Source organism: Vicugna pacos, chromosome 11 (genome assembly GCF_048564905.1).
Source record: "Vicugna pacos chromosome 11, VicPac4, whole genome shotgun sequence".
NCBI lineage: Eukaryota > Metazoa > Chordata > Mammalia > Artiodactyla > Camelidae > Vicugna > Vicugna pacos.
The window spans coordinates 49,905,687-49,925,418 of NC_132997.1; the positions used below are offsets into that span (position 1 = coordinate 49,905,687).

The window sequence follows — 19,732 nt, forward strand, 5'->3', positions numbered from 1 at the left end:
CCCAACCAGGATAGCAAGGCTGTCTCACTTTTAATCATGTTAATTTTGACCAGTAGGTTCAAGTATTTTCAGGTATATGGATCCACAGTAAAGTTCTCCATTCAATCTTCCTCTTAATGGTTTTAGTATCTGTTGGTAATCATTGCCTAGGTCCATTATTTCATTAGGAGTTGCAAAATTGTGGGTTTTTAAAATTCTATTTCATCTGTAATTGTTAGCTAGAATTCTCCTATAAAGAACTTCCCTTTTCAGCTATTTGGTTACTGTACAATTTACCTTGCATAGATTTTAATGGTTATAAATGTTAATGATTCTAATATACCTATGTGATATGTGTGAGAAATTCCAGTTACTTTTAACTTTTAAATTATTTGCACAAAAGTACAAAGAAAATATTTTACACTGCTAGTCAAAAGCTGTGGCTTTTATCTTCCTCTAAATAATTTCTGCCACTTATGCGGTCTGCTCTAAAACATGTTGAAAGGCTAATCATTAAGTTGCTTTTAAAGAAACAATTATAGTATATTTGTTTGAGCCAAAAATTTCCAGGCACTTAACTGGTATTAATAATTAGTCCTCAAAGATTTTTTTTTAAATTTAGTTATAATAAATACTATTCCTAATTAATTTGCATGATGTAGTGACAAATACCATAATAGTTTATAGCTGAAGCAACTGAGACCTAGAGAATTAAAGAAAGTGGTCTGAGGGAATTCACTAATTTAAATACACAGAATAATAAAGAGAATTAATAATAAAAATATAAAAGGGTATAACCCGTCTACAAAGGTATGACATGTCATTTGTTTCCCTTCTACCCAATACAATCTACTTGTGTAGAGCAAATTTAACTTTCTAATAGTAAAATATATTACATAATATTAGAACAGTAGAAAAAGAGTAAGTACATAGTAATCAGTCAGTAAGTGTTTCTAATAAAATACAGTTGCCTCTTGGGATCTAATTAACAAAATAGCCCCCATATTCACTATTCACTTTATTTTGCTCACAAACATCAATACCACAATTGTCTACAAATTAAGGTGGCATGATCCAAATTTTTAAACAGATCCCATGTAAGACGGGTTCCTTGATTAGTTCTTGAAAGAACTTTTCACATTTGTCCACCTCATGAACGTATTACCAGAAAGTATGTTTCTAAAACTGGGATATATACTTAACTGAATATGCTAGGCTTAGCTAATTTGTGCTGATGAACTGTGGAGGTAATAGCTGAGGATCAGAGAAACTTAGAATGGATACTGAAAGGGTGAAATGATGAATCCTAGTTGTGGTCTGAGACTAACTGCAGTTATGGGAGACCATAGCTTGTCTCACTAATCTTCCTCTTCTAAGTTTCCTCTTAAGAAAAGAAGCCCACAGGAACCATAGCAAATCTACTTCCCGAACATACATGAAGAAATGGATTTGTGCAGAACAAGAGGTGGACTGTGGTAGTCATGGAGGTGCCCAACTCAGATTTCCCTTTAAGAGATTCTGCTGCAGGGAGCATAGCTGATAGACAGCTAACACACTTTTGGGTCTAAAGCTTTTGGGTCAGGCCATGCTTCCCCTAGGCTATTCACAGTCAATGACTGAGCACAGCAGGTGTAAGAACCAGACCATTCCTATACAGAGCAGGATTCCTTTAACTGGCAACTTCAGCTCAGGGATTTCCCACTGGCCTGGGTGAGATTTTCTCAGACCTGTTCTGGGTCTGAGGCTCTTCCCACACAATCCACACAATCCTTCCTTCCCTCTCTCCTGTCACAAGTGTTAGACCTGCATCAGTCTCCCTATATACTCCTTCCCCTTTCCCCTTTGTCTTTCATCAAATTTCATCTTGGTGTCTGCTTCTCCATGGATTCAAATTGACATACTTTACATAAGAGTTTAGCCCTCTGGGTTTACACACAACTGTTTATAGCAAGTACAAACAATTTCTTGGAAAAGTATATAGATCAATAGATGGCTTAAGATTAGAATTACTTTAACTTTAAAATAACAGTAATGAAAATTTACATGTAAATAGTTGAATGGTTCTAAGCTCTTAATTAGTGATCAGAACATCTCTTGGGTTTTTGGTCTTAGAAGGTGCACCTATCCACTATGTAAGTATTATTCTCTAGCTTTGAGAAGGTGTGATTATGTATAACAGAACTTTCCTTCCAAAACTCTTCATAAATGTTATAGTAAAAGCAATTCAGAATTCAAATTCTACTTTTTCACTTGTTCTTAGCTTTTAAGAGTGGCTGTGAGATATTAAGTAAATCATATCAGCAGAAGTAGAATCAGGAAGTAAAAGGAGGAAGAGGTCAACCATAGTTCATGGTTTATTAATATTTTTTCTCCTACCAGCAGTAATACTATAGCTTTAGTTTGCTTTTTTTATAGTGCAAAGCAGACATAAATGGAAATAAGAAACCCTGGGCATCCTCAAAGCCAACTGATACTGGGCCTAATTTATCTACCTTGCATCTTGAATACTGTTCTGCACCATGCTGGGAAAGCTGTGGATCCCTTGAATGTTTTCTTTCGATTTCCTACCAGAAAAAATAAAGTCAAAGTTACGTGGCTTTGGATAAAATCATATGATACCCATCAAGAACAATGAAAGGAAGTTTGATTTGGGGAAAAAAGGAGCAGTATCATACTTTCTTGACTTATTTTAACCCCTGACCTCGGAAAATATCCAGCCCTTAACAAAAAAAAACTTTATCTATACTACAGTGTTGACAATCAATATCAAATATCAAAATGGTATTGAAATGTTGAAATATCAAAAATGATACTTTTGTATCATCACGGAACTGCTCCCTTTTCTCTGGAGTGACTGTGAATTGTGACTCCAGGTTGATAAAGAAATAAACGTGACAAAAAATGTAAATATTAAGAGTTTGTTATTTTAAATGTTTTAAGGGATAAAAATTAGGGACTCTCCAGATAATGCTGCTTGGGGTGTACATGCAGTGTTTTATTTTCTATTATCTAGTGAATGTATTTAAGTGCAAATACTTCCAAAGGACATTTGTTCCTTCAATTAATATTTACCAATTTACCACAATGGGCTAGGTATTGTTCTAGGTTTTAGGATATCTGGAGATCCTTAAAAGGGAAGATGACTCCCTGTTTGGCCCTAGAGACACACTTAGCTCAGCTATTCTTAGTGATGGCCTACTAATTTTGTCTCTTGATGGGGATTTTATGCATTATTATATCCTGGATTATGTAGTTTCTTTCAGTTTTCTTTCTGTAGTATTGTGCAATTTATGTCTAATAAATAGCAATCTAGATACCAATCTGCTGTTTTTTGAAGAGATGCCACATCTGAAGAAATTCTAGGGAGAACAGAGAAAACAACGAGGAAGAAATTATCAAAGAAATAAATCAAGAAGATTTAAAGAGCTAAAGCACACAGTACTCTGATAAAAAACTTACTGAGTGGCCAGCAGTTTAAATAAGAAAAAAGCCCACAGAATGGCACATATGCTCTGGGGAAAAAAGTGAAGATGCTAAGAACTTTCAGAGAAAAACATAACAGATCAAGAATTAAAATTTTATCTTACTTCTTGAGACCAATACTGGAAGCTAGGAGACAGTGGTATAATGTCTCATAAATCTTCAAGGAAAATTATTTCTAATCTAGAGTTCTACACCTAGTCATGCTATCAGTTAAGCAAGCATACAGCCAGACTAAAGACAATTTCAGACATATAAAATCTCAAAAACTTTGTTACCACCACAAAGAATAAACTTAAAAAAAAAAAAGGAAATGCTCATTGAAAAAGAGGGAGAAAAGCAAGAAAGAAGACAAAGGATCCAGGTACTAGGCAATTCATCTTAGGAGAGAGATGGAGGGAATTCTCAAATTGATAATGAAGGCAAGTTCATGGATAACAGCTGTACAGGAGACCAACAAAACAAAAGACAGAGATGGGGGTTCCAAGAGGCACAAAAATTGGAAATGAGAGCCTTTCTAATGAGTTTGAACATATTAATAAAAATATTCATTCACAACAATATTTATTGAGTGACTACCTTGAGCCACAAATATTACTCTCATAGAGCTTTAATTCTAGCAGAAGGAATAAGATGATAAACATAATCAGTAAATTCTATATTAGAAGGTAATAAAAGCTATGAAAAAAACAAAGCAAAGTAAGGAGGATTAAAATTGCTCTATGTGGAGAGGGGGTAGAGTGTGTATTACAACTTAAAATAGGATGGTGAGGAGAGACCTTATTGACACTTCAGCTAAAACCTGAGAATTGGGCTGGAAAGAACTGGAATTAAGGAGTTAGTCATGTGGCTACCTGGCAGAAGAACTTTCTAGGCAGAGAGAACTGCCAGTAGGGGTGGAGAGATGTGAGAAGGAAAGATGCCAGAGCAGCAGTAGGACATGAGGTCAGAGAGGTTCGTGGTGGGGGATGTGTCATGCACGGCTCTGTAGATCACTGTAATAACTGGCTTTTCTCTGAGGGAAATGGAGATCCATTGTAGGGGTGAAAGGACTGGCTCATACTTTAGAAGGATCACTCTTCCGCTATGTGAGAACAGACTATTGGCAGATAAGGGTGGAAATAGGGAGATAATAAGGAGGCAACTGGATTGCCTTATAAAGAAGAAATTATCCTAGTAATTCAAGCAAGAGACGTTGGTAGCACAGACGACAGTGGTGTATCTGTTGAAGGGCTGAAAGAATGATTAGTGATGGACACGTAGAAAACTAAGCAAAGTTAAGAAATGAGTCAAGTACTAACTATAGGAAAAACAGAAATGATATAAGAAAGGAAAGGTAATTGTAGTAGTTTACATGACTAAGTTGTGAATAACATTTCTACACTCATAATCATGGAAACACAAAATGTTAATTTAACCAAATATTATTGTATGGTTATATTGGGAGGGTATGTGGTGAGAGTATGGCTAATTTCTTTAACATTCAGAATTCCTATACATTACTTTAAAAAAAATGAGTAGGAAAACATGCAAAAGATACAAACAGTTTAAAGAAAAAAGAAAACGGACAAATGGGTCTTAAACTTATAAAAAGAAGCTTAACTTCCCTCAAAATAAAAGAAAGGGAAAGCTAAAACTACATAGAGATGTCACTTTTCACCTAATCAGATTGGAAAAGATCCAGAAGTATGATAACACTCTATGTTGGGGAGGATATGACTAAACAGGCATTTTCATACATTCCTGGTGGGAATAAAAATTGGTACAGCAATTTGGCAAAATCTATCAAAGTCAACCCTTCTGAGTTGGACATGGAGATGGGCCACCCAGATATTCTCCCTTAAAGGAAGGTCTTGTTGTCCCAGCTGCTGGAAGATCGGTCAGCAGATCATCTTCAACTGTTAGGCCCTGCATATTTTGCCTCAGCTGCAAAGAGTTGCCTCATCAAAGGTCAGTGCCTTCCTGGGGCACCCCACATCCAGTGGCTGATGTAGGAGAGTGTACAAAGGCCATTTCCACCCCAGGTGGCCCAATTTTGATAGGTCATTCAGCTCCATGCCTTCCCTGTGGGGTTGGCTGAGGCTGCTGGTCACCTTGAAAGCTCAGCTTCTCCTGCTCAATCCCACTTCCTCCTTTTCCCTTCCGCAGCTGTTGAACCCAAGGGCGCTCCCTAATAAACATAATGAACTCTAAATTTCTATCGTAGAATCTGCTTCCTGGAAAACCTAACCTGTGAAAATTTTTACCCACAACTCCACTTCTAGGAATTTATTCTGTAGATTACCTACACATAGGCAAAATGATGTATATTCAAGGTTATCATAGCATATTATTTGTATGGGCAAAAATTAGAAACATTCTAAACGTCTGACTAAATAAACCAAGTGATTCAATAAAGGCACGTTTATACAGTGGAATACCACATAGCTACATATAAAACTGAGGAAGACCTTTATATAATGTTAGAAAAGGTATTCAAAGTGTGTGTGAAAAAAACCAAAAAAACGAAGTGTGTGTGTGTGTTTGTATATGCATGAAGGATGTATAAAAACTAATGTCATTTGTTACTCAGAGTAGATTTGGGTGCCTCAGGGACAGAGATGGAAGGGAGATATTTTTTTAACACCTTTATTGTGGTATGATTCCTGTACAGTAAACTACACGTATTTCAGATGTACAATTTGATGATTTTTTATAGATATATACACCAATGAAATCACCACCACAATCAAGGTAGCTAACATTTCCATCACTTCCCAAGACCTGGGGGTCTTAGCCTGCTTCCCCATCTGCAATTGAATAAAAACAGTCTCCATCTATAGGCTGGTTGTAAACAAACATTGGGTTGCATGTAAAGTGCTAGCGCAGTGTCAGGAACACAATCATTTGTGGTTCTTAGGGTAGTGGGGAGGGACCGTCCTCTGAGAACAAATGGAGAAAATAGTGGGTTTTGCTTACTTCACAATTTAATCCAGAGATAAGTTTTGTCTGCCTTCTATTGTTTCCATGGTTGTAGGCTTTCCTCTAGTTCGGCTAAGGAAATTGTTGAAGAAATTTTTATTTAAAAGTTCTCTGGTATCCTAATCAGAATAGTTTCATTCTATTTCTAGGGCAGAAGAGAGGATCCTTCTCCAGCCTCACTGCTGAGAGTAACAGCAGAGAAAAAACGTTACTAGCAGCTTAGGGGCTAAATATTCCAATGATGCTAATTTCCAAAGAACACCTGAAAAACCTATACAGTAGAGGAAGCGGCGGGGCGGTTTTTAAATTGGAAAAAGCTTCAGGGTCACGAAATAGGCAAATTTTACCAGAAGCCTAAAATATAAATGCAGTTCGAAAAGAACGAATCCCAACTCACTGTGGTCCAGTTTTCTTTTCACTGACTCTTTTTCGCTTCGTCAACACGTAAACAAGTACCAACAAAATAGCAGCCGGCCCGAGAAATCGCTTTAACAGACTCCTGTACGGGCTCTGTGTGTGAGGGGGAACGCCCCAGAAACAGCCGGAGAGCTTCTGGGCGCCCTCCCACTCTCCCGCCTCAACACTGCGGGGCGGGGCCCGAGGCGGGGGTGGGGCCCGAGGCCCGGGCGGGGCGGGTTGCTTCCCCGGCACCTTTTCCTCCTTGCCCCTCCCACAGGCATTTCGCCACGATCCCGACAGGCCTAGCGGCCACGGGAGTCACATGAGGGTGGGCGGAGGAGGTGGCGGCTTGTCGCCTGTCTCTCCGTCTCTATGGTTTTCAGAAGTGGGCGGCTTTGACTGGGAAGCAGCTGGAACTCCAGCGTGTAGACAGGTAAGTCCTGGACCCTGAAGGGATTGAGACGACAGCCATTTAGGGAAGACCACGGGGAAAGGTATGCGAACGCTTTGGAGACCTGACCTCTGGGGCCGGCCGTTTGTCAGCTCTGGGATCAGGCGACTTCTCTGGGCGAGCGGGATAGCTGTCTCTCCCTGATGTGCTCAGTTTAGGGGCTTGAGACGAGTCCTTAGTCCTTCCTGCTAATCCTCCTCCTCTTTCTTTCATCTCATCCCGTCTCTTCTCCCTGTCTCGGGAGAACTTCTGCCGAGTTCCCGACCGCAGGTTTCACTTGAGCGTTGACGTCCCTCTTCTCAACGGGCGACCAGGGACATATCCCCTGGGATTTGTGGATGTGGTTGGAAGTAGGTAGGGAGTATACAGTTAGATCTCTGATGGGGGGAGTATTAATCATTGAAACGAAAAAAGAAGTGGAAAAATCAGTGGAAACCTGAAGGAACAAAGTGCAGACTTCTTGGACTGTTCAGTTTATATCTTTTCCAGTGCCTTACCCGTTTTCATTCTCAGGTTTCTTTCTCACCATGCCATTCTGGCGCGCCATACGATGTTCTGAGAATGAGCCGGGCGTTATTGACTCATTGTGAATGTTGGGAGATGAGTTTTAAACGACCGGTATTTTAAGTTGCGATCTCTGTAATCTTACGGTTTCTTTACCTACTCTTTCAGATGCCTGAAAAGTTTTTAGATATTTGTAAATATAAGTAGAATAACCATTTTATAGCTAAGTGGCTGGAGTAAAACATTTTATTCTCCTTGTGGTACCTGGAAAGACCTATTTCTATTTTATAAATAGGTAAGTCTGTAAGTTTGGGGGCGGTTTTTTGGGTATACCTTTGTTTATGTTGAAGTATTCCTTTGGGTTTGCACTTTGTGCAAGTGATCTTGCCATAGAAAGAAGTCAAATAGTTTAGGGGTGATAACTGTAGGAGAGTTTAGGTTTTATTAAACCATATGACAAATTAATAAAATGTCAGCATCTAGAAACATAGGTGTTGGCCAGGATAACCAACCCATTATGTTCCTGGTGTTGAGTAAAGTAGAGCTTGTTAAATATTGTTTTTAGAACCCACTGCCACTTGTTTGTGAGATATTGCCTCTAGCCTCTAGCTACTCTAAGTGTACTTACTGACTGAGGATTATAAAACACAAAGTAGTGCTAATAAAAAGTAAAGATTCAGGAGTGGGTTGTGTGCCTGGAGAGAAAGAGAAAGAGTGATAGAAACTAATAAGAGCAAGAGAACAAAAGAGTGCATTGCTCTCTAAATTTATAGTCTGTAAAAACATTTACTGTATTCAGTAGACTTTTTACATTCCCGAGTGGTGCATCTTGAGACTGACTTTCCTGTATTTAACAATGGTATGTAATTTCTTCGATAATGCAATATTATGTAAAATAATTATAACTGAAAGATTTAACTGACTCTTTAGATCTTATATTATTCAGAATTATAGGACTAAAGAAATGGATAAAGTTATTACACCTAATTTGGTCACTTTTTAAAATGTTTTTATTTTTATTTTTTGCAAGGGAGGTAGTTAGGTTTATTTGTTTGTTTGTTTAATGGAGGTACTGGGGATTGAACCCAGGACCTCGTGCATGCTAAGCACACACTCTACCCCTGAGCTATACCCTCCCCCCGAATTTGGCCACTTTTAATCCTTAGTTTTCCTTCTTGAGCAGTTTTTACAATGACTACAGCACTAACTGAACGTTTATAATTTTTTCCATATGGAGTAGATGTTTGTTTTTTTTTTAAATTTCCTTTAAAAGAGTACCAACCTTTTAAAGAAGTTTACTCACAACCCTCCCTCCCCCAAATGAAAATAACTTTATTTTGTACCATGGGAAAAAGTTGATTCTTTTTTAAGTAGATGTTTACTCACTTTGGTAAATTATGAGAAAATTATTAATGCTTTTAAGACATTAAATGTTGATATCTGAGCATATTTGAGAAGGAAACAGGAGTTGTATTTGAAAATGTTTTATATTTCCTGTTATAAAAGTAACATTTGCTTATTTTTGAAAAATGGAAACATTGTAGAAAATATAACACTGAAAGTCAAAATCCTAATTTATCTTTTCCCTTGCCACCAGGTAACCACTGGTTCCTCTTGCATTTTGGGAATCAATGTGGAAAAGTAGAGTCTGGAGTTGAACTCCCTGGGAAAGATAGTACTAATAGCACTAGGCTTACATCCTACAACCTCAGAAACTTCAGAAGAGAGAAAACATCTCTTTCTCTGTAATTCTAGCAAACTACTGTATGGGAGTCCCATTGGCCTGACTTGGGCATCCCATCCTACAGGCAATCTCTGTGGCCAGGCAGATGGAATGGTTTATGTGACTGGGATTGCATCTTGTTCCCACCTTGGAGTGGGGTGAAGGGGGATACAGTTTCAAACCACATGAATTAAGAGGAGGTGATGTATAGTTCCAAAAGGAGAGTTGAGGTGTCATTTCTTAGAGAAGGGAGAAAGACTGCCGGGCAGGCAAAAACAGCAGATGTTTGCTAAAATAATTTTACATGTATTTTTAAAAAATTAATTGCTTTTCAATTAATAGAAATTAATTGTATTTTATGGTTTGCATGTTGATTTTTCCTTTTTAATTGTTTGTTATTTTATTAATTTATAGAACATGAAATTTAAGGTCTTCAAGTGCACCTGTTTGTATCATTGTTAGTTGTATAGTACTCATTCTCTGGAGTATTCAGCCTTTCTAACTTTAAACGTATGGTATATACTTAGCCAGTTTTTTAAAATTGATTATTGGTAAGTATTTTTTTTGTACTGTGGGTGAACTTGATTATATAAATTGCAGTTTATAAACAGTAAATTAAAGTGTTTTAAATACTTAAGTATAAGTGGGGGAGGGTGTAGCTCAAGCAGTAGAGCACATACTTAGCATGCATGAGATTCTGGGTTCAATCCTTGGCATCTCCTCCAAAAATAAATAAGTAAACTTAATTACCTCCCCTTGCCAACAAACAAACAAACAAACAAATAAATATTTAAGTATGCATAGTGAATATGATTACTTGCTTGATTCTTTTAATTATTCAATGTTCAAAAGCTGTGTAGAAATTACTTCATTTTAAGCATTGTATAAAAAATGAAAATTGCAGTAAGTGCTGGGTGTTAACTTTAAGACTATAGTTAACAGTAATGTCTGGTTTTGTATCTTTACGGTTCTGATGGTTTGTTATTTTTTAAGAGAAAATATAATTGAAGCAAGCAACATATTGTTTACTCCACTCTCTTGTTTTCATTTAAAAGATGTTGGCATCTCAATTCAATGGCTGTTTGAACTTTAATTGCTGACAGCTGTGGCGTAGGTTTTAGTCTGTATTCTGAAACCCAACTCTATCACTTCCTGATTTTGAGCAAGTTACTTAATCTCTCTGAACTTGAGTTTATTTCATTTGCAAGTGGAAGTGATAATACCTGTCTCATAGGGGTTTTGTGAGGATTTATTAATGTATGCCAAGTGCCTGGGTATAGTATAGTAGGTTCTCATTAAATGTAATTGCTAATAATAACAGTAACAAAAAATAATGTCTAAAAGAATTTATTTTCCCAATTTCAGAATATTTGGCCCCAGAGAGGTTAAAATATATACATGTCTGAGAAATGAACTAGATTGTTCTTTATTCAGTTTGTCTTGATTTCATTAGGTTTTAAAATTCCATGTTACATATATAGCAATAAACTAGAAAACTTTGTTTAAGTGACATAATTGTTAGTGGACTACCCAAGTATTTGAAGATTGCTTAATCCAAATATGATAACTGTCAGGCTCGGGGAAATGTACTGAGTGAATTTTACACAGACTCTGAGCTTGGTAAAGCTCAGAAAGTGGAAGATAGCCTGTTCCTTCATTATACAAGAGGAGCTAGGTGTTGAGTACCTTGAAAGTTCAAATGAGAATATATGGTGACTTTAGATAATAGGGAGAAATGGTAAAAATGAATTTGTTTTTATTTTTAAGGGTAAGTTCAGGGTAATACTCCTACAAAGAAGTAATACTTTGAGAACATGATGGGCTGGACACCTGCAGATGGAAGAGATAACAGTTTAGAATGTTGCTTGAAAAACCATGAAAGGCAACTGTGGAATTGAACAACTGTGAGAAGTGATTGACATTAGATATAATTAATGATCTGGTATTGGGAAGTTAAATACTGTGGCATTGGGAGGAGAAGTGTTTTTAGCTCTGTTAATGAGAAAATAAACAACTAGAACTAGATAACCTTTTTTCCCCTAAACTGACAGAGTAATCAGGGTTTTTTTTGTTTTGTTTTTGTTTTTGCAAATTGTAAATATTCCTAGCCAACTTAAGCCAAACTTAAGGTAGGTTTTACTATGAGAAAAATGAAACTTTAGTGTAATCTTTGGGAGATAGATCCTCATCATTCATGTCAGGTGTGCAAATAATATTCCATTTCTCTTCAAAGTGATTTAATGTTGGCCATTTAAAAGTTAAAGTGCCTGTCTTAATAAACCTTGCTTATTCTGAGTTGGACAGTTATTGCTGTCTATTTATAAGCTCTACTTGCAATTTAGATTTTGCTTTTTAAAGTTTGTTCATTGGGATATTGGAATTAAACCAACAAGTTAATTTTTTTCTTTTTTAAAAAATAAGCATCAGTACTTTGACTGCTTCTATCCTAGTAGAATTAAGTGAGCATTCTATATAACATGGCACATAAAGGGAATTAGAATCTAGCTCTAATATTTCTTTATGTCTCTACCTTCTGTTCCTATTCTTTCCCCCATGTTCTAGTCATAGTGAACTACTTTTTGCTCCCCCTGCAAGCCATGCCTTTCTGTGTCTTTATGCCTTTGTGTAGGCTGTTTGTTGCACTTAGAATGCCTCTTCACCATCCTGCCATCTTTCAACTGGTGAGTTACTGTTCATCTGCAGATTGATGAGTTGTTCTTCAATCTGTAAATTTCCTTCTACCCTCAGGCAGTTATTTTCCTTGGTGGTTCCCATAGTTATTATTTTTGTCTTTTAAAAATACTCTTTATTTTGTGGAGCAATTGTGTGTACTTTCTAGGAGACTAAGTGATTTTTAATGTCAGAAACAAGGTTTATTCCTCATCATATCCTGAGTACTCAACAGAGTGCCTGTCATATACAAGTTCAGAACATGTTTGGTGAAGAAATTAGCAAATAAGGTATTTTATCTGCCTTAAAAATCAGAGTAGAAAAAGGGTATAATCCAATAGATTGTCTGCACTCTGTAACCTTTATCAGTCATGCATTTAGAGAACTTACTTGGGCATATCTAAAAAATTCCATCCACACATTCTACCATACATCAACTAATATATTTTCTCTGTCTGATATGTGCCTACACACTGGAGAGAGAGAGAAAACATATTCCATTCATCAAGGAGCTCACACTCTGATGGTGGAGACAAACAGTTGAATTGATAATTAAGTTTAAGATAATTAAAATTAAAAATTCAGTTTATTCGAAACAAATGGGACCTAATGAAACTTACAAGCTTCTGCACAGCAAAGGAAACCATAAGTAAAACAAAAAGACAACCTACAGAATGGGAGAAAATTTTCGCAGATGAAACCAACAAAGGCTTAATCTCCAGAATATGTAAGCAGCTCATACAACTTAATAAGAAACAACCAAATAACCCAATCCAAAAATGGGCAAAAGACCTCAACAAGCAATTCTCCAAGGAAGACATACAAATGATCATAGGCACATGAAAAAATGCTTAATATCACTAATTATCAGAGAAATGCAAATCAAAACTACAATGAGGTATCACCTCACAACTACAATGAGGTATCACCTCACACCAGTCAGAATGGCCATCATTCAAAAATCCACAAATGACAAATGCTGGAGAGGCTGTGGAGAAAGGGGAACCCTCCTACACTGCTGGTGGGAATGCAGTTTGGTGCAGCCACTGTTTAAAACAGTGTGGAGATTCCTCAAAAGACTAGAAATAGACATACCATATGACCCAGGAATCCCACTCCTGAGCTTATATCCGGAAGGAACCCTACTTCAGGATGACACCTGCACCCCAGTGTTCATAGCAGCACTATTTACAATAGCCAAGACATGGAGACAGCCTAAATGTCCATCAGCAGATGACTGGATAAAGAAGAAGTGGTATATTTATACAATGGAATACTACTCAGCCATAAAAACTGACGCCATAATGCCATTTGCAGCAACATGGATGGCCCTGGAGAATGTCATTCTAAGTGAAGTAAGCCAGAAAGAGAAAGAAAAATACCATATGAGATCGCACATATATGGAATCTAAAAAACAAAACAAAACAAAAGCATAAATACAAAGCAGAAACAGACTCATAGACATAGAATACAAACTTGTGCTTGCCAAGGGGGTAGAGGGTGGGAAGGGATAGATGGGATTTCAAAATTGTAGAATAGATAAACAAGATTATACTGTATAGCACAGGGAAATATACACAAGATCTTACGGTAGTTCACAGAGAAAAAAATGTGACAATACATGTATGTTCATGTATGACTGAAAAATTGTGCTGAACACTGGAATTTGACACAACATTGTAAAATGACTATAAATCAATAAAAATGTTAAAAAAATAAATTAAAAAGAAAACAAAACAGAACAAAAGATTCAGTTTATTTGTTTCACTGGAGACATTTCAAGTGCTCAATAACCATGGATGGCTAGTGGTTACTGTATGGAACAGTGCAGATATGAAACACTTCTATCATTACAGCATACTCTATTTGACAGAGCTGTTGTGGAACATTGTAAATACACTTGAATCTATATCCTGTAGTTTCAGATGATAGTTAATTTTCGTTTCAGTTATGTTCCTTCCTTGTTCAAATAAAAATGACTTTTAGATTTTGAAACTGTTTTTAACAATGAACAGGTAGATTCTATTGTAATATATGTCAAATAAAGCAGCATTTAAATTAAGTACTTTCAGAATTTGATTTTCAACTTAAGCATTGATGTCACCTGACTTTCCGTCCTAATAATTCCTGAGATAGTAATGAAGCATAATGATTGAGAACAATGTCTTTGGGATCAGAAAGATCTGCCTCTGTCATCCCCTGGCTAAGACCTTAGGCAAATTTGTTAAAAGCTTTGAGTTTTGGTGTCGTCCTCAGTAAAATAGGAGTAGTAGTAATACTTACCTCAGGATTATTCATAGATTAAATAGGATAATGGATATCAAGCATTTAGCATGATAGCCCTCATAGAGTAGTATTCATTAAATGCTGGCATTACAGAGAATTTGAACAGCCTGTTGTTTAAAAGAAGACACTTTTTTGAGAAAGTTGGGGAAATTGGAATATGGACGGGATATTAGATGATACCAAGGAATTTTTGTTAAATTTGTCAAGTGTAATACTGACACATTTATGTGAAAAGAAAGTCCATACGTTTGGAGAGACATACTAAACTATTTGTGGGTGAGATTATAAAATGTCTGAGAGTTGCTTTAAAATAATTCATAAAGACAAAGAGGAATTAAAAAGGACAAAAAAATTGATTTTAACTTCCATTTCTGGTGAGGAAAGAATATATCGGGGATCATATTTACCCGCCTGCCTGAAGCAGCTAAAAGGGGAGACAAAATATACCAAACAGTTGTTTGCTGGATTTTGGACATTGTGCAGCAAAGGAGAGTGAGCCCTGAGAGATGGGAAACAGATGAGGTGAGCTGTATGATAGTTCTGGCTTGCTACCTGGTGAGAGTGTCCCAGCTGCAGAGCAGGGAGGGGGACCCAGACAGAGCACAGTGGTCTTCCTGAATTGAGAGAGTCTAGGGACACCAAGGCAGCTGGAGTTTGCTGTGCAGAATACTATAGTGAGAGAGCTGAAAGGGAGAACCCTCAAGTATTCAGCTGAGAACTGATCTTGTGTATGTGTGAGGAAACTACCCGAGGCTAGGAAAAGAACCACCTGTTTTAAGAGATAAGAGCAAACACAGGCAAGAAGAGTGTTTTTCCTGCTAGCCGGAGTAGAATACTTTTTAACAGGTCATCAAGTAGGGTACAGTAGTCCTTTCCTATCTGTGGGGGATACATCCAAAGACCCCCTGTGGATGGTACCAAACCCTGTATTTACTAACTGGTCAGTAGCATATAAAGCATGGACATGCTGGACAAAGGAATGATTCACATGGGGGGACATGCGGGGCAGGGGAAGGGACATGGAGCTGGACAGGGTGAGATTTCATCCAGCTACTCAGAACAGCACACAATTTAAAACCTATGAATTGCTTATATCTGGAATTTTGCATTTAGTATTCTTGGCTCAAGGTTGACTGTGGGTAACTGAAATCACAGAAAGCCAAACCACAGATAAATGGAGACTGCTGTATTCAGGTGGGTTTTGCCTTAGTAGAGGGGTGAATTAGCCTTAAACTAAACACTGCTCTGGCCAAGACTGAAAAACTTAAAAGCAAGACCTGAAAAGGTCAAACTATTTCCAAGTAACTTTATCATGTCCCAGAACTAAGCTCAAGAATAGATTCAGGAATACAAGAATATCTAGCACCCAACAAGGTAAAATTCACAGTATCTGGCATCCAGTCAAAAATTACTAGGCATGCAAAGGAGCAGGAAAATCTGGCTCACAATGACAAGAAAACCAAAACTGAAACAGAAGTGATACTGGTAATAGAATTAGTGGAGAGAGCTGTTAAAACGTTTTTTTTATAACTGTATTCCACATGCTCAAAAGAAACTAGAAGAGAGATTCACTGTGTTAAATAGAAACATGGAAAAGCTCTCTGGGTTCAGACTTATTTGCGCCTACATGGTCAAACGCACCAAGAAGGTCGGAATCGTCGGTAAATATGGGACCCGTTATGGTGCCTCCCTCCGGAAAATGGTGAAGAAAATTGAAATCAGCCAGCACGCCAAGTACACTTGCTCCTTCTGCAGCAAAACTAAGATGAAGAGACGAGCCATGGGCATCTGGCACTGTGGTTCCTGCATGAAAACGGTAGCTGGTGGTGCCTGAACCTACACCACCACTTCTGCCATCACATTGAAGTCTGCCATCAGAAGACTGAAGGAACTGAAGGACCATTAGAAGCACCACCATTTGAAACATTGCTAGCCTATAATAAATGGGTTAATTTATGTAACAACAACAACAAAAAAGAAACATGGAAGATATTAAAAAAGACCCAAATTGAACCTCCAGAGATGGAAACAGCAGTCTCTGGGATGAAAGATGTTATTAATGGAAGATTAGACATGGGAGGAGGAAACTTCAGCCAAGGCTCATGAAGTATAACAAAATTATCTCTGAAGAGTTCTTGCTAAGAGTACTTAATTTGACTCTATCAGACTTTTAGCTGTATCTTCCAGTTTACAGGAAATAAAGGAGCTAGAGAAATATTCAAACCATGCTACAAGGAAGCAGGTTAATATGGAATTTGAGAAATGTTGCAATGCAGATGTCTGGTTCTCTTACAAAATTAGGGTTGTGCTGTGATTGCACAATGTGGTGAATATACTTAATATAAGCTTAAAGGTGGTTCAAATGGTAAATTTTATAAATATCTTACTACTGTTTTTAAAATTTACTGTTTAAAACATTTAAGTATACAGTAGGGAGGCTAAAGTGTATTTGCATCATTCTACAATTATCACCAGCCATTTATTTCTGGAACTTTTCCTTCTTCCCCCCCAAAAAGTCTATACTCATTAAACAGTAGCTCTCTGCTTCCTTTTCCCCCTGGTCTCTGGCATCACTGTACTACTTTCTGTTTCTGTGAATTTCACTACTGTAGGTTCATCATATAAATGGAATTATATTCTATTTGTCTTTTTGTGACTGGCTTACTTCACTTAACATGTGTTTTGAAGATTCATCCATATTGTAGGATGTATCAGAATTTCTTTCCTTTTTTTTCAATTTTTTTTTGTTGTGGTAGAATACACATAGTATAAAATTTACCATCTTAACCATTTTTTAAGTGTGCAGTTTAGTGGTATTAAGTACATTCAGATTCTTGTGAAACCATTGCTCTCATCCATCTCTGGAATATTTTCATCTTGCAAAAGTGAAATGCTGCATCCATTGAATAATTATTCTCCAATACCCCCTCCTTCCAGCCCCTGGCAACCACAATTCTACTCTCTGTCTCTATGAGTTTGACTGCTCTAGGTTCCTCATATAAGTAGAATCATCTGCTTATCACAGTGTTTTTCTTTTCATGACTGATTTATTTCACTTAGCATGATTTCTTCAAGATTCATCCATGTTGTAGCATGTGTCAGAATTTCCTTCCTTTTTATGGCTGAATACTGTTCCATTTTATGTATAAAACACATTTTGTTTATCCATTCAAGTTGATGGACACTTGAGTTGTTTCCATCTCTTGGCTGTTGTGAATAATGCTGCTATGAGCATGGGTGTAGAAATAGCTGTTTGAGTCCCTGCTTTCAATTGTTTTGAATATATACCCCAAAGTGAAATTGCTGTTTCATATGGTAATTTTGTGTTTAACTTTTTTGAAGAATTGCCATGCTGGTTTTTTAGTCTTTTTTTAAACTTTATTTATTTATGTGTTTATTTTATAATACCATATTTTTTAACTGAAGTATAGTTGATGCACAATATTATATATTATAGGTATACAGTATGGTGATTCACAATTTTTAAAGGTTAGGGTATACTTATTGTAAAATATTGGCTATATTCCCTGTGTTGTACAATACAGCCCTGTAGCTTATTTTGTACCTGATAGCTTGTACCTCTTAATCCTCCACCTCCATGTTGCCCCACACTCTTCCCTCTCCCCACTGATAACCACTAGTTCTTTCTCTACATCTGTGAGTCTGTTTCTTTTCTGTTACATTCACTGGTTTGTTGTATTTTTTTAGATTCCACATGTAAGTGATATAGTATTTGTCTTTCTCTGTCTGACTAATTTCACTTAACATAATGCCCTCCAAGTCCATCTATGCTGCACACCAGAAACTAATAAGACTTTTTTTTTAAATCAACTGTACTTCAATTAAAAAGCAAGCGAACAGCCCATTTAAATATGGGCAAAAGAACTGAACAGACATTTTTTTCCAAAAGAGGAGATACAGATGCCATCCTGATTTTGTAGCAGTTGCACCATGTTACATTCCCTTTAGCTGTACACAAGTATTCCACTTTCATATATATATAATAAAAAAATATGTAATAGCCATTATACTGGATGTGGGTAAATTTTATGTTATGAATAGCTAATAAAATAAGATTATGGTTGTGAGGGGAGAAAAAGGTTGTGTGTGAAGGAACTATTCTAGATTAAGAGAAACTAGAGAAACAAAGATAATGCATGATTTTTGTGTGGCTCCTAGTTTGAAAAATCAGCTATAAATTTTGTGGAAGTTTGAGTATGTACTAGTATTTGAAGATGTTAGGAAATTTTTATTAATTTGAATAAATGTGATTGGTATTATAATTAGGTAGGAAAATATTGAAATACATAGGAGTAAAGTCTTATAATGTCTATAACTTACTTTGAAGAGTTCAGCATTAAAAATAGCTTAATAGACAAAGATAGATAGATGAAGCGAATAGGTGAAATGTTAACTGTTAAATCTAGGTAGTGTACATATGGTATTCATAGTAGTAGTCTCTGAAATTTTATGAGTGTTTGAAAGTTTTTAAATAAGCTGCAAAGGTTTAATCTTAATTTTTTTATTTTCTGAAAAGAAAAGGCCATTTTTATTTGCTTTTACTTTTACAAATAATTTACTTTAATCCTTAACACTTTTAGTTTCTCTCCTTTTTTTTTTGAATTTTATCTACATAAATGATCTTCCAGGTACTGCATCTTTACTTTTTTTTTTTTAAATATACGTAATAGTGTGCCTTTAGGAAGTGATTTTTGTAAAGTATGCGTTCGTCATATATACCCCAGCTTTTAAAGGAGCAATTCAACTGTCAAAGCTTTGGATAACTCCCATTATTCATTTAATCCAGAGGTTTTAATATCATACTCTATAGGAAAGTGGATCTTAACTCAGTGATAATTTCCTTCCTGACCGCATGTTTTCTTTAAACTCAGATTAAAGTCTCTGTTAAACTTCTAGGTACTGTGTGTGCTGTATTAAGATGTAAGAAGTGTCACTTTTTGGTTAAGAGGGTAGATGGCAAAATCTTTTGTTAATGTGGGAAACCTAGGGTTCTACTATTGTAAGAAACACTCTAACCTATGAGTCTGGGTGGTGGTTCTTGTTTTTTAACTTGTTTACTAGTTAATTTTTCCACTATGAAGTATTTCCAGGTTTATTTCTGCAGCATAAGTATGAAGAAAAGAGAATTAGATGAAGTACTAGATCTGGTTTCTCTTTCCAACTTTATTGGTAGCTTTGTGATCTTGATGAAATTACTTGAAGTATCATCCTCTCTGGCCTGTTTCCTCTCGTTGAAAATTTGAAAGTTTCTCAGGTT

The 19,732-nt window shown here is 36.5% G+C and overlaps 2 protein-coding genes and 1 pseudogene across 7 annotated transcripts in view; 2 read left to right on the forward strand and 1 right to left on the reverse strand.

Moving 5' to 3' along the window:
- The window catches only part of MCU (mitochondrial calcium uniporter), a 201,537-nt gene extending 194,513 nt beyond the window's left edge, over positions 1 to 7,024 (reverse strand). For 2 of the 4 annotated variants that reach the window (XM_072971339.1, XM_072971340.1), the window contains exons 1-2: positions 6,818 to 7,024; positions 2,472 to 2,543 (exon numbers count right to left, since the gene is read on the reverse strand). The gene's annotated coding sequence lies outside the window, so the exon portion shown is untranslated. The remainder of the gene's footprint in view (positions 1 to 2,471; positions 2,544 to 6,817) is intronic. The other 2 variants (XM_072971342.1, XM_072971341.1) reach the window with 1 other exon arrangement.
- A 75-nt stretch (positions 7,025 to 7,099) lies between these two features.
- Positions 7,100 to 19,732, forward strand: part of MICU1 (mitochondrial calcium uptake 1) — a 191,805-nt gene continuing 179,172 nt past the window's right edge. For 2 of the 3 annotated variants that reach the window (XM_072971337.1, XM_006212857.4), the window contains exon 1: positions 7,100 to 7,252. The gene's annotated coding sequence lies outside the window, so the exon portion shown is untranslated. The other variant, XM_072971338.1, reaches the window with a different exon arrangement.
- LOC102527782 (large ribosomal subunit protein eL43-like) lies at positions 16,028 to 16,415 on the forward strand (annotated as a pseudogene).